The sequence below is a fragment of the Takifugu flavidus genome, chromosome 1, assembly GCF_003711565.1.
Source record: "Takifugu flavidus isolate HTHZ2018 chromosome 1, ASM371156v2, whole genome shotgun sequence".
NCBI lineage: Eukaryota > Metazoa > Chordata > Actinopteri > Tetraodontiformes > Tetraodontidae > Takifugu > Takifugu flavidus.
Window position 1 is genome coordinate 21,746,882 of NC_079520.1, and position 15,201 is coordinate 21,762,082.

At 40.0% G+C, this 15,201-nt stretch overlaps 1 protein-coding gene and 1 long non-coding RNA gene across 2 annotated transcripts in view; one reads left to right on the forward strand and one right to left on the reverse strand.

Moving 5' to 3' along the window:
• Window positions 1-15,201, reverse strand: part of reep3b (receptor accessory protein 3b) — a 269,693-nt gene that overhangs the window by 156,699 nt on the left and 97,793 nt on the right. The gene's annotated exons all lie outside the window — the stretch shown is intronic.
• Window positions 7,016-15,201, forward strand: part of LOC130539435 (uncharacterized) — a 92,213-nt gene continuing 84,027 nt past the window's right edge. Inside the window, exon 1 of the long non-coding RNA XR_008954131.1 lies at window positions 7,016-7,077. This is a non-coding gene — a long non-coding RNA (uncharacterized LOC130539435). The remainder of the gene's footprint in view (window positions 7,078-15,201) is intronic.

Consider the following 15,201-nt stretch of genomic DNA (forward strand, 5'->3'; position numbering starts at 1 on the left):
CAAGAGTCACAGTGTAAAGACAGGCAGACGCAAGCAGTCAACACACACTGACTCTTTTAGTGCATTCCCCAAATCGTCTTGCAGGTTGGAGCACGCACACACAAACACCTTACCCATCTGCGTCTTGGTAATTGATGTTCAGTCTCTTGGTTGATGCAAGTAACTCTGTAAGCACAAATAGAAGTTGTGAAAAGAGATTTTACTGTTTTGATATTCAGTTTTTCCCTTTATATGTGTACCTGCATTAGATCTCACTGAAATCTAGTGTTTTTTATATAGGCTCTTGAACTTCACACTGTCATCGCTGCTTTCAACAAACAAATGTACTAATAAAATGATTCAGTCTCAACAAATCATACTTAGTTTATCATTGCAAAGTTACATATCTAGAAAACAAGCAAGAAAGAAGAAAATGTTGCAATTCTGACCGACTCCCTCAATAATCCTATAGGTAAATTATTCTGTGTAAAGTAAAAGCATAATTACTGTTGTATTTTTTGCAATTTTGTAATCAATACATTATTAACAAACTGCATTATTTTTGGTCTCGTCAAATTGCAAGGAAAGAGTGCTGTATAAATGAAAATTGGCCACTACTTCTGTAAATATCAAACATTTTCTTATTTTAGCACTGCAAATTAATGTCAACAACAATCAACACATTCATGTATCCCCAGGAGATGTAATAGATTTGGGATATGTGAAGGGTTTAAACATTTTAAATAGATGAAAGGGTCCAAGTACGTTTCATAACTTGTGACAAACCTATTAAATTGTCATAATGATGCTGTCAATATAGAATTTCTGCATTTTAAAAAGTAAAGCAATGCAGTGTCAACTCTTGCAGAATATCACACATAAGAAGTGTGAAGAAGTGTATATAGAGTATATTCAATTCCAAATATTCCGGTTGGCCTTTGTTTCTGTTCATTTGATGTTATTGTAATGCTTGGGATAGTTGCACATCATTTACAGTCCAGTTGACTATGGTGATATAAGTCATAAAGAATGACAGTGTTTTGATCTGTTCACGATCAACATTGCGTGCAGCAGCAACCACAGCCTCCCAGACACTGTTCAGAGAGGTGTACCGTTTTCCCTCCTTGTAAATCTTGGGGTTCAGATCAGGTGAACAAGGAGGCCATGTCATTAGTTTTTCTTCTTTTAGGCCCTTTCTTGCCAGCCACGCTGTGGAGTACTTGGATTTGTGTGATGGAGCATTGTCCTGCATGAATATCATGTTTTTCTTGAAGGATGCAGACTTCTTCCTGTACCACTGCTTGAAGAAGGTGTCTTCCATCGGCATCGGTGATCTTCTACGCTGTGGTCTGCTGGAGCTGTGGAAGCTCAGAGAGGGACAGGAGGAGACTCAACAACCTGGTCAGACGGGCTGGCTCAGTCCTGGACTGTTCTCTGGACTCCATTGAGGAGGTGGGTGAGAGGAGGATGTTAGCCAAGCTGACATCAATTATGGACACCCCCTCTCACCCCCTACACGAGACTGTGGGGGCCTTAAGCAGCTCCTTCAGAAGCAGACTGTTACATCCACGGTGTAAAAGGGAACGTTACCGCAGGTCATCCCAACTGCTGTCAGATTGTTCAACATGCACAACACTTAATTGTAGCATCAATAACCCAGGGTTGGCATATTTGCACTAACTAATCATCCTACCTCTGGAATGTCTTATTTGCACATCTTATTTGCACCTTAATTTTTCTTCACACTGTCCGACACTCCTGTACATAATTTTTAATTTCTGTATATACAGTACAATGTACATAGCAATGTACCTAATAGAAGAGTTTTTTCTTTTTTTTCTTTTAGTACTTTCTGTATTGTACACTATGGACTACCGCTGTAACGTGCAATTTCCCCGATGTGGGATCAATAAAGTCTTTTATCCTTATCCTTCCAGAAACTGGCAGTAGGACTGGGAGTTGAGCTTGACTCCATCCTCAACCCGAAAAGGCCCCACAAGCTAATCTTTGATGATAACAGCCCATACCAGTACCCCACCTCCACCTTGCTGGCGTCTGAGTCGGACTGGAGCTCTCTGCCCTTTACCGATCCAGCCACGGGCCCATCCATCTGGCCCATCAAGACTCACTCTCATTTCATCAGTCCATTTTGCCACAGGAAAGGAAGTTGCCTAATAATTATGCACACCTGATATAGGGTGTTGATGTCATTAGACCACACCCGTTCTCATTACAGAGATGCACATCACCTGATATGCTTAATTGGTAGTGGGCTTTCGAGCCTGTACAGCTTGGGGTAAGACAACGTGCATAAAGAGGATGATGTGGTCAAAATACTCATTTGCCTAATAATTCTGCACTCCCTGTAAACTACAAACAAAGCAACCACAGCACAGACCTCCACCAATCAGTTAATTTCCTCACATTATACCCTTATATTGGCAGTAGTAATACAAAGTTACCGAACAAATGAAGATATATCATGATCACAACACCTTGGCTTTGATCTTTGGAAGATCAAATATCACAGTCCCCTGGGGAACATCATCAAAAGGTCAACTCACTCACTCACAACATTTGCTGCAAATTTCATTAGAATCTGTTCATTACTTCGTTACTTTGCCAACAGCTATCTCTGAGTTCCAGCTCGTATTCCTTTCATTTTCTTCTTTGATAACAGATCCATTAAATGATTGTTCACTATTCTCGCAGCCTCATTTGAAAAGGAAAACAGAAACATTTTTCAGATGATCTAAATGTAAAACTATAAAAGTTTAAAAAAAAAAAAAAAACCTTAGATTTTTCTATGGTGAAAGACTGCAACTTTCCTAAACCAAATTTGATAACATAATTTCAACTAAAAACAGCATTAATAATTTACTGGTAAAAGTCCCACCACTGCCACATATGGTTCAAACTTTAAGTTTACTTACACTAAGATTTGTTATTTAATCAACATTTTTTCTTATTCAAAAGTTTTTCAGTTGTTGAACTCTTGTTTTGTCAAACACAAGCAGAGGTACACCCAATGTAAAGCTAGACTTATATGTGTATGAACATGTAAATACAACAATACATTCAAGCTGGTAAATTTGATGAAATAACAGTTCTCTGAGTTACTAGTAAATAACAAGTCAGACAAAAATTGTGCAAAGCTTTTTTTTGATACAAGTCTATTGCTTCTGGCATCAGACCTTATAATTCCATTAATAAAAGTGGGTCATGAGGAAAACAAATTTAAATGAGTGTCAGCATGTCAAGAGATAAAGTGAAAACATTCTCATAACATCAGGTGTTCCAAACCATTTAGCGGAATTGAGTGGTTTATTTAACAAAGCTCCCCCCTTTAAACCACCCAGCAGGAGCTTGCATTTATTGGACTGCATTTATTGTTGTGGATGACTTCAACCACACAAACCACACAGAAACCCCAAATTCCACCAACATGTTTCCGGCAGCACGAAAGGGAACAAAGCCCTGGACTATGTTTAGACAAACATGGCCGGTGTCTATACGGCAACACCCCTCCCCCATCTTGGACAATTAGACCACCTTTCTTTGTTCCTCAAGCCCCAAGTATTCAACCCTCATCAACTGTGTTAGGCCATTAGTGAAGACCACCAAGGTGTGGCTGGCAGGGGCCCTTGATCTAATTTTGACTCACGGTGTTGAGGTAAAACATGTTGGATTGCAATACCTCTCGTGTGTCACTGCCAATCCGCGTGTTCTTTGAATGAAGACTTCAAGAAGAATAATGCCAATTTCAAAATGTATTGTTAAAATAGAACCAATTCAAGATACACATATTACAGAGCCCTGGGCCAGTTCATAACCCTACAATAACAGAGTCCATTGCCAGGACATGAAGTCTGACAACCTAACTATCCCTTGACCCAATCTTTTATAGAAACACATATGTAAATTATTGATGCTAATTCAGTCCAATCCAGTCCTTCTTGGATGACCTCGTCTTCTTCTTCCAGTCCCACTGGATGCTTACACAGTCCTTGTTCTCCGTTGTCTCCCAAATGGCCAGTTCAAAGTTCACCTTCTTGCAGAGGAACTTATCAACACCAGTAAACTATTCTGTCACGTTTTACGATGGGGTTTAACACTTCCAGCCTGATTGTCTCCTAAGATTGCAATTGTCTAAACAACAATTCTGTCAAAGGAATGTCTCTGATCTTTATTACACTTGCCAATGATTCTACCATGCAACTTCTAAAGTACTTCTACAAGAAGACAGGAACATATGGTAGAACACATAATAACCCCCATAATCCCTCAGAACCCCCACCTGTCAGTCCATTCCCATTCCTTGATCACTTTTACATTTGTGATTAAGGATTCTTCTATGCTCAGAACACAGTCGTACTATCGCAGATGTCTTTCAGATAATGCTGTTGCTGTTTAAGGAAGTGATCCCTGTGCTGATCCCACGACCACCATGTGCTTCTCCAGGCATCAATCATGATAAGCTTAGCCCTGCAGAGGTTGACTCTATTGCTGTAGGTGCAGAAACCTCACTGAGAATCAAAGAGAAAAATAGTAAATCATTGGCGGTGTGCCCCCTGGTGTAATTCACACATTAGGACCTTCAAGCAGAAAGTTCGAAGACTAGAAAATAAGTGGTATTCTTGTAAAATATATAGCTACCATTTAGCCTGGAAAGACTGTCTGGTAGTTTAGCCCCTAGTTTACAAAAAGGCCCTCTGTAAGGCTAGAACAGCTTATTGTTCTTCTTTAATTGAAGAAAACAAGAACAACCCCAGGTTTCTTTTCAGCACTGTGGCCAAATTAACCAAGAATCAAAGTGTTTTAGATCCACGTATACCTTCTTCCCTTAGTGGTGAAGACTTCATGAGCTTCTTCACTGATAAAGTTCTAGCTATCAGGAAAAAAGCTAACCAGGCCATTTCAACAACTGGACCATCACCAGATGTGCTGACTGCGGGAACATACAGGGTCTCCAACGAGCCCTTAAACTCCTTCACCCCTATATATTTTTCTGAGGCATCTTCACTAATTCAGAAATCCACCACGTGTCTTTTAAATCCCATCCCAACACACCTGGCAGTTCTATCCTGGACCAGATCAATTGTTCTTTAGTGACAGTTTATGTACCCCCGTCCTACAAGGTGACAGAGATTAAGCCATTGCTTAAAAAACCATCACTGCATCCTGGCGTATGAAGAGAATTGTCTTTATTTTATTATCATGTGTTGTACCATATGTTTCTGTTTTCTGTTATAAGCACTTTAGAAGTTAGGAATAGTAGAATGTTTAATCAGTGGAATAAAGGTAAGCAGTCAGTTGACCCTTCCTTGACATGAATGTTGTTTAGACAGGAGGAGACAGTCAGAAGGAAAGTGGTAGGCCCCCATCGTAAAACGTGACAGAATAGTTTACTGGTGTGGATAGGTTCCTCGGCAGGAATGACCTCTGACCTGGCTATCTGGGAAGAAAATGGAGAAGAAGGACTGCACCAACACCAAATGAGTCGGGAAGAAGAAGATGAGGTCATCCAAGAAGAAGGACTGGATTGGACTGAATTAGCATCAATAATTTACATATATTGTTCTATAAAAGACCGGGCCAAGGGATAGTTAGGCGGTCAGACTTCATGCCCTGACAATTGACTCTGTTGTTTGTAGGGTTATGAACTGGCCCAGAGCTCTGTAATATTTGTATCTTGAAATAATTTTATTGTAAATACATTTTGAAATTGGCATTTGTTTACTTGAAGTCTTCATTTAAAGAACACGCGGATTGGCAGTGACACACAAGAGGTATTGCAATCCAACACGTACTAGCAAATTATAGGCCGATATCTAACCTTCCTTTTATCTCTAAAATTCTTGAGAAGGTGGTGGTGACTCAGTTACTGGAGCACCTGCAGAGAAACAGCCTGTTTGAGATATTTCAGTCAGGCTTTAGTGCTCACCACAGCACAGAAACAGCACTTATTAAAGTTACTAATGCTCTGCTCATAGCTTCAGATCATGGACTGGTTTCTATGCTGGTTCTGCTGGACCTCAGTGCAGCTTTTGATGCAGTTGATCAAGGCATCCTGTTACAGAGACTGGAACATGTGATTGGGATTAAAGGGACAGCACTAGACTGGTTTAGATCATATTTATCTGATAGATACCAGTTTGCTCATGGTGTTCCCTCTTCATACAGTAGGGTTAGCCATGGAGTTCCACAAGGTTCTGTACTTGGACCAATCCTTTTCACCTTGTACATGCTTTCCTTAGGAAACATTATTCGGCAGCATGGAATAAATTTTCATTGTTATGCTGATGACAATCAGCTATATTTATCCATGAAACCAGAGGAGACAGAGCAGTGAGTGAAGCTTCAGACCTGTCTTAAAGACATAAAGTTTGGATGTCTTCAAATTTCCTTCTCCTTAAATCAGGAAAAACTGAGGTCAAGGTGTTTGGTCCTGAACCTCTCAGGGATAGATTCAGGACCAAACACCACCTAGATCATATGATCTAATCACGGACGCCGCGAGGGCTGTGATTGGTCCTTGAAGAGAGGAGGCGTAATGTCATGATGCTGAAAGGTTAGTCCATGCATTTGTTACTTCCAGGCTGGACTATTGTAATTCTTTATTATCAGGGTGTCTGAACAACTCTTTAAGAAGCCTCCAGGTGATCCAAAATGCCGCAGCTAGACAGGTATTGACAAACTCCTGTACTGGTGTCTCTTCATTGGCTGGCCATTAAATTTAGAATAATTTTTAAAATTTTTCTTCTGAACTACAAGGTCCTCAGAGGCCTTGCTCCATCCTACCTGGAGGAGCTAGTGACACCTTATCATCCAAATAGATCGCTCCGCTCTCAGAATGTTGGTCTACTTGTGGTCCCCAGAGTTTCTCGGGGTAGAATAAGGGGGGCCGAGCATTTAGCCACCAGCCCCCCCTGCTGAAACAGCTCCATTTCCAGGTATGGGAGGCTGACTCCATCTTTACTTTTCAAAATAGACTTAAAACCTACCTCTTTGAAAAAGCTTATTATCACTAATTCTGTAGTTCCAGTTACTATCCTAGACAGACAAATAATCATACTTAGGGGGTCGTCTAATTATTAGGTTAACATCTTAGATATGCTTCTATAGGCCAAGGCTGCCGGGGTCCAGAAACATGATCACCTGACAGGCCGCTGTCACCCCACTGGGAAATGGTTTCCTCTCCTCTCCTCTCCTCTCCTCTCCTCTCCTCTCCTCTCCTCTCCTCTCCTCCTCACCAAGCACCAAGTAGATTAGCGATGTTATTCCTTGTGTACTTTTTCTGCCCCCCCCCCCCCCCTCCCCCCTTCTGTATTCATCTACAGGTATCGCTGACTACATAAGCTGTATGCTGACCTACTGACCTCTATATCGCTGACCCACCCATCCCGACTCTACCGGCATCTTATTTATAATTAATATAATGTATTTCTATGTTCTACCTATTCTCTCCCCTACCTGTCCTCCCCCTTTTCCTCTCTCTCTACCCAGCCGGCCATCAGCAGGAGGGTCCCCCTATATGAGTCTGGGCCTGCTCAACATTTCTTCCTGTTAAAGGGGAGTTTTTCCTTGCCACTGTTCCTTGTCTGGGATTAGGCCCTGGGATTCTGGAAAGCGCCTTGAAACAATTTTGATTGTAAAAAAAAAGGCTATATAAATAAAGATTTGGCTATATAAAGGCTATATAAATAAAGATTTGATTTGAATCTCGTCAGCAGGACGCCGACGACTGAAGACTGTGCACGGCCATAACCCATCAACGGTGATTGATTGATTGATTGATGATTGATTGATTCTGTATGCAGGATAGGCAGTAACCTGTAACCGGTAGCCGCTTCAGAACCCACAGGACAAGGATCAGCAGACTGAGGAACAGCTTCTTCCCCAGAGCTGGGTCCTTGCTGAATTCCAGGTGAAGCACACACCCTTCACCTCAAATCAAAGGACTTTTTCACCTCACTACACTACATTAGTTTACACAATAACACACTAGCTTGGTAACCTATATAGCTACTGTTTACACTTATTTATGCACATTCATGCAATTTAGTTTAATATATATCTGTACATTTCCTAATTTAAAATTTGTACATTTCTCTAGCTTTTTTTAATATTTTCTGCACTTTATAGTCTAAGACATTTAATGCACGTATCCATCCATAAAATATGTTTATAGTACAACCTGTGAATCATTGTAAACTATTATACATTATACACTGTGCATTCTGTATTTATTTACTTAATATTATACCTGCACTTGCTGCTTTTTTTGCATTTCTGGTAGGATCCTAAACTGCATCTTATTGCTCTGTACATGCGCAATAACAAAGCTGAATGTAATCTAATCTAATTTCTGTAATTCTACAAATATCTTATTTGTTTTATATGGCTGAAAATTACCAGCCTTTTCTTGTACCAGCGGTATAGGAAGACAACAAGTATAATGTGTGAATGGACAACAAATGGGAACAGAACTGGTTTGCTTACTCCGGTGCATGTGGGTTTATAAGTTGTTCTGCTACATAATCACCTGCAATTAACACTGAAAATGTGGATAGGTTGAGTTAATTAAGAATAATTTCCCAAAACAACTGAAGAAAGAACAGTTTCAACATACACCCAGTGGCAATCATATATGCCATATTTTCCAAAATGATGCACAGCAGCCTCATCAATTCTTCATCTTCTGTTCCTTTCCTCAAAAGTACACTTTAAAAAGAAAGTTGGATCTGGGTCTTGAGAAAAACCTTTATCATCAAAAGAGTAGTGGGTTGTATTGTGCACTGAATTTCAGATACAGATACACTCAGTATTCATTAGTAATAAACCAGAGTGGAAATGAAGCAGAGGATCACCAGAGATGTTTTGTTTTTAGTATGTGGATGTAAACCTGTGATGCTATATTTTGATATGCCACTTATTTTCTAAGTGGCACTTAATTCTTTTAACCCAACTGACGTCATAGCTCAAATTCAGTGCAGTACTTATGCGTGTTTAAAAATGAAGAGAACAAGCCTCACGAGAGAGACAGACAGACAGGACAGGACAACATAACACATAAGTGCCACTTAATTCCCAAGTGGCACTTAATTCCTTCAGTAAATTCCCTAGCAATCCTCTGCTGACATACTGTCACCATCTGTTGAGGGGAAAGGAAACAGGATTAAGGTCATTGTGTGTATCTGGCAGAAAAGGTGAACACAAACTCAGCTGCTTTTCAACTGTCTACCTTCTCTAGAAGTGATTATCCCAGTTAGCTGGTAACTAATGAGCAGGATGAGACTTCCTGCTGCTCCATAACAGACTAAGAAAAACTACCTGATAAACAAACCCTATGCCTTCATGAAGAGGTGTGGGAGCCCAAAAATTTGCACATTGAAAGCACATATAAAGCATGTGTTAACTGTGCACACTGATCATTCAGGAAAAAAAGGAGTTCAGCAACCACGGTTATTTACTTGATTAATAAAAAACAAAATAGCAGGAAATTGAACTGGATATTTGTTTTTTCATTTTTATTTGTTAACAATTTCAATCAAATTAAAACCAGTGCTTCAACTCCAACGACAAAACGTTGATTCTCTAAACATGGAAAAGTTTGTACACAATTATTGTCCCAGTATGTCTGGCTATTCACAAGAGAAGTTTAGGGTCCTTTCTACGTAAAACAGCATTTTAAAAAATTAAAACCACAACCTCAAGGATTTTTAATTCCACTGCTGGAAAAACTGCATAGGACAATAAAGGTTTCTTACATTTCCAATTGCAAGAAATCATTTTTCGCCAGACCTGCAGATGTCTGAGCAGAGATGAAATCTCCCATTATAGTTCATGCTCTATCAGCTAGCCATTGTTAACCCTGGTGTACAATACAGAAAAGTACTAAAATAAAAAATAAAAAATAAAAGACTCTTATGTTATTTACATTGCTATGTACATTGTACAGTATATACAGAAATTATAAAAAATTATGTACAGGAGGAGTGTCGGACAGTGTGAAGACAAAAAAATAAGGTGCAAATGAGATGTGCAAATAAGACATACCAGAGGTAGGATGATTAGTTAGTGCAAATATGCGAACCCTGGGTTATTGGTGCTACAATTAAGTGTTGTGCATGTTGAACTAGTAATTCTAATCGGACCTTTTAGTGCATTGCTATTTCAGATAACTGGAAGATAAATGAACTGTAGACTCACTGTTACACACCTAAAATTTAAGTTAGCTAGACCTAAACCAGAGATCATCTAGACTGTCATGGCCTGTGTGTTTGGTGCCTTTTGTTTATGTTTTCTTTCCCTTCAAATTACTTTCCCGGTTTTTCTAACGTCTCCTTCTAGGTTAACACACGCCCCTCATTTGAAGGAACAAGCTGCACTTTGCGCACCTTTACACCACGTGGTGCAGTTAGCTGAGTTAATTAAAATCTTGTCTTAATGTCAGCTGTTGTTTGTCTGCTTACAGGTCCTGCCTGAATCACATCCTAACATAGACCAAGACACCATCATAATCACAAGTTTATCAACTCATTATGTATACTCATAATCAAAGAACACACAATCTTCTAAAACTCCCATTTGCACTGTTAAGTAAACCCATGCATCACCTGCTTATGTTAGTTCCATACTCACTCGTTTTGTTGCACTTGATTTTAGAAAGAAGTTTGTCAGCCAACAGAACATCCCCACTCTTGCTCTTTTCCCATGATAACCAGAGACCTATAAACTGCAGGAAAGCAGTAAAAATGTCTGTATTTCTTTTCAATTATCTTCCGGGAAGATGAAAGGAGGCTGCTGAACTCTAGGCATGAAAGAGTGGAGAGCTATGAAGCACCCCTCTTCCTTTGTCAAATGGCGGGCACCAATCTGCAGGGCAGTGGTGTTGAATATGTTTGACTCTGGGCTTCGTTTTTCTTTATGGTTCTTCAGACTGGAGGTACAACAAACAAAGCCAATACTAGAAAAAAAGAAATCACATTATTATTGACAAAACATACAAATTTCATTTGTGGTTTAATAATTTAACCATGGCCAATAATGTAACACCTGCCAATTATGTAATAACTTCCCAATGTCATAAAGGTTTTGAGACAATAAAGTAAAAAAAAACAAAAAAACAATGACTTTATACAGTATTGGCAAATGTATTACATTGGCAGTTATTTTATTGTCAATAAATACTTAATTAGTTTTTGAAGGGGCTTATGGAAAATAACTGGAGCTATGTGATTCCACCAGAACCAAGTTGAAACATTTCAGGAACAGATGTTCTATTCATTTTTTAATTTAAAAAAAATATCATCAAGTACCAAAGTGCCTTTAAATTTGGTTTGCTTTCTCTGGTCCAGTAAATGTTGTATCGTAGGAGTCCACAGCTAATCAGTAACAACCTGAGCACTCCTGTATTACTCTCAGCCAAAATAATGTGAGGTCTTTAGCCAAGTTATACTCCAAGAAAAAGCTTCTCTTTACAGTTTAGTTGCCTGATGTTAACAGACAAGTTTAATCACTTGAATTTCTAAAAGCAAGGCATACTGACAGTACTGACTCTGTTCAATTAGTATAGCCATCTATTTTCATTGGAAAACAGTATAGTTAGGCAGACAGACCGACCGACCGACAGTTTATAAGGAAAAGGCCATTCCAAACGGATATGCTTTTTGGTGTGACTTGAAGGTGGGAAATGATGTCAAAGCAGTAATATCACTGGGAACTGTGTCCCACAGGCAGGGTGTAAATATCGAAGTCTCAAGGTGGGCAAACCTGCCTGGAGAGGAGTGTACATTTTTAAAGTAGTGGCAGCAGCCTGAATTCTCCCTCCTAGCCCCAATAAATTGATTAATCTGGAAGAAGCTCACAGAGATCGCTCATAATCCAGTGTTTAATTGCTCTGAAAGCACAACACAAAGCTTACACAAATTTACATAATAATATATTATATATGGATGTTTACTATTAAATGTTTATACATGACTGACTAACCTCATTTTATTAATTTCTAAGAAAGTCATGTTTTTGATGACAAAAAAGTAACTATGATGGTGAGCTCAACAAGTCCTGATACAGCAAAGCACCACTAAAACATTTCTACCTCAATCCCTCACGTTTGTTTCTGTAATGATCTCTTTAGTTTATGCCAAACATGCTCTTTGTTCAAGTCTCTAACAAATTCATCTAAACCACTTCAGTCTTTAAGGGGTCATGGGTAGGGTCCACCTCTGGATGAGTTGGCAGTTCATTGCAGGGCTCTATATGAAGAATAGCAGGTTTGGTACCTTGCTCAAGGGTACCTTGGCAGTGCCTTGAAGGTGTCATGGCACCTTCCCCTACATCCAGAACACCTTCTATGGTTTGAACTTGGGCTCAAATCAAGAACCCTGTGCTTTTTAGCCAAGTTCCCAACAGGCTGAGCTACAACCGCCCTCATTTTTTTTATTTTTAGACTTATTTGTCCAGCAAAATTATTTCACATATTGCAATTTGAATAGAGAATTCAATGCGGGACCCAAGAATGCAGACAGATGAGGCAGCTTGTAGTGAAAAAAGTTTATTTACAATTCAAACATCATATTTACGCAAGTGAAGGAAGGTTTGTGTGCTGTTCATGCGTGCGGTGGTGAACGGTGTGTGAAGCAGAAAAAAGGTGTAGTGCTTGTCAGAGAGGGGAAAGTGGTGACCTCAGGAACAGAGACAAAAAGCAAGAATTAGTCCAATGCAACAGTCCCAAGTACGAGGAGCCTAGAACACGTGATTAGGACGAGCAACTTGGACACAAGGAAAAAAAAAAAAAAAAGACCTGACGCCGGATATCTGGTGTTGGCTCATTAAGAGGACTCCCAATTACGCCAATTAGCTGCAGGTGTCGAAGCAGCACGACGAGAGACGGAACAACCCCACCCTCTAGTGGAGAATACCGAATACCACAACCTTAACCAGACCAAAACCAGGATTATAACTTACGTTCAGGTTTTTTGTCTGCATTTTCTCTGGAAAATATCAGTCTTGCCTTCACCTTTTTTTAAGGTTAACTTCCTTGTCAGTCCTTCTGATTGTAGAGGTCATGTGAAAACATGCATTTTAAGGAAAGAAACTGTGTGTGCGTGTGTGTGTGTAAACACACACACACACACACACACACCCAGGAGGGCGAGTAAGAGTTTTGTTTTTGTTTTTTAATATATATATATATAAATCGCCCTCCTGGGCGGTGCATCCTTCCTTCAGACTCGGGTCCTCTACCAGAGGCCTGGGAGTCTGAGGGTTCTGTGCAGGATCTTAGCTGTTCCTAGGACTGAGCTCTTCTGGACAGAGATCTCTGATGTGGTTCCTGGTATCTGTTGGAGCCATCTACTCAGCTTGGGTGTTACTGCCCCTAGTGTCCCAATCAATACTGGGACCACTGTTGCCTTCATGCCCCACATTCTCTCTATCTCCTCCTTCAGCCCTTGGTACTTCTCCAGCTTCTTGTGTTCCTTCTTCCTGATGTTGCTATCACTTGGGATTGCTATATGTATCACCACCACTGTCTTCTGGTGCTTATCCACCACCACTATGTCAGGCTGGTTGGCCACCACCATCTTCTCAGTCTGGATCTGGAAGCCCCACAGGATCTTGGCCTGCTTGTTCTCCAGCACTTTCGGGGGTGTCTCCCACCTGGATCCTGGGACCTTCAGTCCATACTTAGCAGATGTTCCTGTACACTATGCCAGCCACCTGGTTATGCCGCTCCATGTATGCCTTGCCTGCTAACATCTTGCACCCTGCTGTGATGTGCTGGACTGTCTCAGGGGCATCTCCACACAGTCTGCCTCTAAAGAGAAGTGAAAAGCACTCTGTTTCTTCTTCATCTACTTAGGTGCTAAACATACAAATGCATTTAAATGATAATAATAGAATAATTATTCTCTCACATGTCCCTCCTGTTTATCATTAAATGTATCTAGATTCTCATTATCCATGATACATCTTTTCACTTTTATGAACTTTAAATGTATTACTTAATTTTACTAGACAATACATTTCTTACACTCAATGTGGGTGCAACTTAAGACATTTCAAACAGATCTTTGACATTATGCAATGCATTAGTCCAATCTTCTTGTGAATCCACTTCTTCTCCTTCATGCAGTAGAGGTCATTCTTCCATCTGCAGCAAAGCACTAGTAACAGCCGAACCCATGAGCCGATCAATGCAACTCCCAACAAGAGGTACTACACAACTAATATGGCTAATACTATAAGTACTATCCCTATTACTGCCCCTATCTTGAAACCTCCATCTTAAAATCATACTAGTAAACCAGTCTAATGGGGGACTGCCATCGTCAATCATTGCCTTCTGTAATTAGGTCAAATTCTTCAGTGCGCTATCTATCAAGTGGCCATCTACATCATTTTCTGGTAATCTCCTACCATCGCACAAACTCCTCCTGTAGATGCTGTCAATAGATCTAAGACCATCCTATTCTGCATAGTCATTAATCTCAGTGCAGTCAGTTCTTCTTTAACTCCTTTAAGAGCAACCTTTGTCAAATTAGAAAACATTTTCAGTCTGTAATCAACCGTTTCTAAGCTCAATATATTCTTTTCTCCTCTTCTCAGGTTCTGGCGGGGTTCAGCCGTTGCTGGACCTATAACAGGCCGTCAGGTTTCGTCCGCAAAGTTGTTGCCCAATGTTGTGCTATCTTCCCCTATTTTGTGTGCAACACATTTACATACTGCAAAAGCTTTTGGTAACAGAATTGCAGACAGGAGCCTATTAAGCAAGTCTCCCTGAGTTATTTTCTTTCCTGCACTTGTTACCATGCCTCTATTTTACCACTGATTTCCAAATATAAATAGTGTAGAGTGTGCATACTGGCTGTCTGTATAAATGGTCACCTTTTTCCCTTTCATCAATTCACAAACTCTGATTAGTGCAGCTAACTCTGCTGCCTGTGCAGAGTAGTGTGGTGGTAAGGCTTTTGCTTCCACTACCGTGTCTTTTGTGACAATAGCGTAGCCAGTTTTATTGGTGCCATCTGGGCTCTTTCTTGATGAGCCGTCAACATATACAAAGTTATTCCTTCTGTCAATGGTGTATCTTTTAGGTCTTTTCTAGGTAATGTACAAGTTTCCATCATATCTAAACATTTATCATCTGTTCCATCTTCTACAGTTGGCAAAAGTGTAGCTGGATTTAGTACTGTACATCTTTTAATAGTCAAATGT